This window comes from Patella vulgata, chromosome 8 (assembly GCF_932274485.2).
Source record: "Patella vulgata chromosome 8, xgPatVulg1.2, whole genome shotgun sequence".
In the NCBI taxonomy this organism is placed as follows: Eukaryota; Metazoa; Mollusca; class Gastropoda; family Patellidae; genus Patella; species Patella vulgata.
Window position 1 is genome coordinate 7,854,480 of NC_065886.2, and position 5,254 is coordinate 7,859,733.

General features: G+C 38.9%; 1 long non-coding RNA gene across 1 annotated transcript; it reads right to left on the minus strand.

The window, feature by feature from the left end:
* Positions 1-250: 250 nt before the first annotated feature.
* Positions 251-4,882, minus strand: LOC126831014 (uncharacterized). Its single transcript, XR_007684087.2, has 6 exons — positions 4,502-4,882; positions 3,572-3,793; positions 2,611-2,751; positions 2,200-2,295; positions 1,315-1,513; positions 251-441 (listed from the first exon to the last, which is right to left on the minus strand). It is a non-coding gene; the product is annotated as an uncharacterized LOC126831014 (long non-coding RNA).
* Between the last annotated feature and the right edge of the window lie 372 nt (positions 4,883-5,254).

The window sequence follows — 5,254 nt, forward strand, 5'->3', positions numbered from 1 at the left end:
AAAGAGAGAGATAGAGAAATGGGGTTTAACGTCCACTCGACACAAACTAGGTCATTCTGGGACTAACATATGGTTTAATTCTATTTGAATAATTCGTTTGCGCGTAGGGTTCTTCGGCAGTGGGAGGAAACCGGAGGACTCGGACAAAACCCACGAGATTGGAGCGTGGTGTAAAACCCACGTTTTTCTAGTAAGCAAACATATAGTTATATGTCAGTAAGTTTCCTCAGTAAGGTTGGGAAATTGTAAATATATTCAAATTTCTTTTATTTTCAAAAAATATTTATTAGAGCCACAATGGTTTTGATTTTTTGTTTTGAAACAACACATGCACATGAGTATAAAATCCACTGGGAATGAATGGGTGTTTCCGGTCCACATGAGGCTTTCTGTAAGTTTCCCAGAGTGTTTTTGTGAATCATCTTTGTTCCTAGACTGAAGCTATAAATAATAAGATAGAAATAATTACATTACATACACGTTTTTAAAATTTATGTCAAAACATCTAATTAGTAAATAATTAGGGCCGAATTAAATGAAATTGGTTTTAACGTTCTACTATTTTTGCACCGACTGGGCCGAATTAGGCCGGGGACCTTGCAACAAAAACGAAATGAAATGGGGTTTAAAGCGCAAATGTTCTGCCCCAACTGGGCTAATAAACGACTAGACAGCTGTCCTTGTCAGGCCTTCCGTCCTACACCAATGGAAAACCATGTCGAAAAATCCGATGAACTTTCTCGGCCAACTTAGCCACCGTTGCTCCAGCAACAACACAGTAACAATTCAATTTGTATGTCAGTAGAGTGATATAAATAGAACCTATTTTTAGAACTAATTTGGAGTCCCCTGACTACATCCCAGTCAGCCACCCTCTCCCCCAACCTTACACCGACCCTGTCAATACTCCAAACTGGCTACAAAATTATAATATGGTCTGTTACCAAGTCGCTGCTGACTGCAACATAATGACTGGAATATGGTTCAATTTTATTTCAATAATTCGCGTGCACGTAGGGGTCTTTAGTAATGGGAGGAAACCGGAGGACCTTGAGGAATCCCACGAGGTTGGACAGGCGATCCTACTCTTTGTCACGTACAACCGTGGAATCGAAACCAAGCCAGTTGACTCAATGACAGACCTTATGAGACAACGCGCACGCTCTAAGCATTCGGCAATCCAACCCCCATGTGAATGTAATATTGTCTTAATCTATATGTCTTTACAAATCGCATATGAGCTCATGTATAGGGCAGTTGTGCGCTATAAAAATGTGTAAAAATATATTTATAATATATTATAGCTATACGTACGAGTAGAGGGGAAAGATGGAGGTAATGGCGATGGTGTAGCAGGTGCTGGAGCATCCGTTGGTACAACGTCTACAATCCAATAAGCTGGCATGCCTTTACAATGTTTGGCTATACGTTTACCAGCAAACTTCTTTACCACTTTATCTTCTATGGGATTAACACTGGTTATCACTTCTCCTGGTGGTGGTGGATTCGCTATCTATTGATATAAAACACAGCATAGCTATTAATGATGATGACGAAGATGATGTCGATGAGGTTAATGAAATAACCGTGTGATACCGTTTTGAATCCCTTTGATTACCGTGGACTGATTAATTTTATAGTGAATGTGATGATGTTGTTGCTGGTCCATCCGATGCTGGGGAAGTTGGTGGCGGATTGGTGAATGTAGGTGCTGTTGATAATATCACTGACGCTGCTGTGGATGCTACTGGTGAATCTGGTGTTGGTGATGAAGCTGGTGATGCAGTAGATAACGGGGACTTATATTATTATCTGATCCAGGAATTAAAGTAGGGAATGTTTGAAGATGCTAAAATGCTGTTCATGGCGAAGCTGGGGACATTATTATCTGCGCTGGTTATTCTATTCCATGTACTGAAGAAGTTAATGATTGAAGATTATACTCGCTGTGCTCCTGCTCATGGTGAAACTACTTTATTATCTGTGCCGGTTATACTAATCCAGTTACTAAAGAAATTAATGACTGAAGATGCTGCTCGCCGCGCTCCTGCTCAAGGTGAAGCTGATTCTCCCGGTGAGGATAATGCAGATGAGGTGGTATTATGATTGGCTTTACTTCTGCTGATACAAAAATAACAGGCAGTGGTGATCGCCGATGATGAAAATGACGTTGATACTGGAAAATAGTATTATTATTACCTTAGCTGAAATTTGGAACAAACTCTCTTCAAAACTTTTTTTCAGAGCATCGATATAACACACTCTGTTGTCGGTATCTTTGTATACTTTCATTTTCTGGAAATAAAGAAAAACAACAAGGGGTACGATTAAACGCCCACTAAAAATATCTATTTCGTTTAGAAACATATTCCCAGAGAAATTATACAAATTAAAGAGAGAAGTCGAAGATATTAAACAAATTCCCCTGTGGTCACTTGTAGAGCTGCGTCAGGTATTACATTTGCTGGTGGTATATAACGTAGACGATATGCCGCACCAAAGAAGACAATATGACGTACTTACGAAGACACAACGACGTACCTGTATATAAATGACGTACCTGTATATAAGACACTATGACGTACCTGTATATAAGACACTATAACATACCTGTCTATAATCGGAGAGTATATCAGCAGGTGCTATCAGACCAGTATAAGCATTTCTCACTTTAATAACAGAATGATCATAATCAACTTCATAAACCTCAGGATACAGGCGACCATTTACTACAGCCTCATGTTTAATAATCTGTAATTTAATATGTTTATTAGAGTGAGGGCCAAAATAAATGGCAAATCGTTGTTAAAGGTGCTAAACCGCTATTCTGTAGCACATAGAAATGGACGCATCTATATGAAGCTATATAAACTTATTTACATTCATTCATTACTGTTTTTACTCTAATTTCTAATCAGTCCGAAATAAATGACAGTTTTTGGAGTCTGGTTATTCCAGTCTACACTGGTAGCATTCTCCTACATGGGATATGTTTGGCGTCGTTCATCGAGTCGCTTCATACAAATGGCACTCGGAAGCATTATGGTACATGCACATGTACACGATTCGTGTGCTAATTTTAAAATTTTCATTTTGTCTTAAATATTGGTTATCAGAAGCCCAACTTTTTACGGTAAGATAACAACGTCAATTTTGTTTTAAATTGACCAATAAGTCAAGTTTGTAATGTCGACGACTGTGTTGATATTGACTTGGTTCCTTTAACGGAGTGTTGAAATTGACGTTACTGGAGGCACGCACCAGTCTGAGTTTTCTGTGAGTATGAACCACTAGATGGTTTCCTTGGCAGCCTTTAGTGCCACTCCAACATCCGAATCGAACCCGTTAATTCGCAGGGGTCTTTAGCAGTTTGGGGCGGTATAGGACCCGTATAAACCCCACGATGGTGGACAGGGCATCCCTTCTCCCTTTCACGCACAAGCTGGGAATCAAAACCACGGCACTTGACTCAATGACAGACCCTGTAACCTCAAGCGCACGCGTTAAACCACTAGACCAGCCAACCCCCTATATATCCAAATCTATACGATAATAAAGATTTAATCCCAACCTGTTTATGCGCCAAGTGGAAATGTTTTCTAATGGCCACAATCCCCAGAACACCGGCTGTGATAACGACAACGCATAACAGAACAACAAATGCTTTACAGCCACGGCAGCATCCACAGCGTTTCTTTAGCAATCTTCTACATTTCGTCCCGGTATCAGTTGCAGGTTCTTCCGGGGTCATGGGTTCTGGTTTTTCTTGGTAATCTTTGATTGGATCTTGCATCTGTATTTAAAAATAAAAAAAGCCGCGTTAGAAGAATGTCGTTCATAAAACTTCAGTGGGCAAATTTGGTAAAATGTCAAAAGCAAGAGAATTTGGTATTTTGTGTTTACTCCGATAGATAATGTTAGAAAGCTGCGTTAGAATGACTTGCACAAAATCCCGTGGGCGGGATATAAAACGTATTTCATGCTTACTCCGATAGATAATATAGAATTGAACAGTACGTCAAAGCAAACGACAGATGCCCCTGCTAAGGATGTTGGTTTTGATTCTGAAAAAGTTTTTAAAGTCGAATTATCGTTTAGGTACTTTGGGTATTTATCATTACAACCATTTTATGTTCCGTTTATGCTCTGGTAAAAATACAGGGGATACCAGGACGTCGAGCTATACCAGGACATCGCGATACCAAGACGTCGATATGTACTAGGACATCGAGATACCAAGACATCGAGATATATCAAGACATCGAGATACCAGGACGTCGAGATATATCAGGACGTCGAGATACCAATACGTCGAGAGCTACTAGGACATCGAGATACCAAGACGTCGAGATGTACTAGGACATCGAGATACCAATCGTCGAGATATACTAGGACATCGAGATACCAAGACGTAGAGATATTTACCAGGACACAGAGTTTAGCGTCTTCGACACATTGGAAATCGACTGTACTAGTTAATAATATTATTATTATTATTTACCTTTACATTGACATCATATGTAGGCTTCTTATAAGCTTCAAATGTTGGTGGCGACATTCCAGATATAAATCCCAAGATAAAATAGATTATTCAGATACAGTGGATGATCAGCACTCTGAAACACCAACTTATTGTATTGCACAGTCTCTGATATTAACCACCGAAGATTTTTGTCTATATGAACAGTCGGTTTTATAAGTTTTAAACGTCACTAGACTTGACTCCGACTCACATGACAGTGAAACTGTGGTCGTATATCATTCAATGACATGACATGTCAGTTCCACATCACAATTTGTCCTTTTAGATCGTATGTGTTGCTATTTAAAGGTGTCCATGTTCATCAGGTCAACATAGAAATCTGTCTTGTATAAATGAAGCAGGTGGTTGTTTTTATATCAACTGTTTGTTTATTTATATCTTTGTCTGTGATGAAATTAAAACAATTAATTATAAGTTTACAACAATAACCCCACAAGGATACGATCTATTTATAGTAACACGAACAATGGCCGAGTCTAGTTTGTGTACAGTCATGTAGCGACACGCGTGTGTTACAAAATTTATAAAAAAGAACATTTTTAAAAAAGATTCATTCAAAAATAGACATTATTTAAAAATATCACTGTTTTGTATTTTTAGGGTGGTACTGTCTGCGGTGACTTCACAACAGAACAGCATGACGTGGTACACCATTTTTGATGACTATTTGTACTTCCATTTTGTCGGAGCACGTGGATAATGTTGTTTATG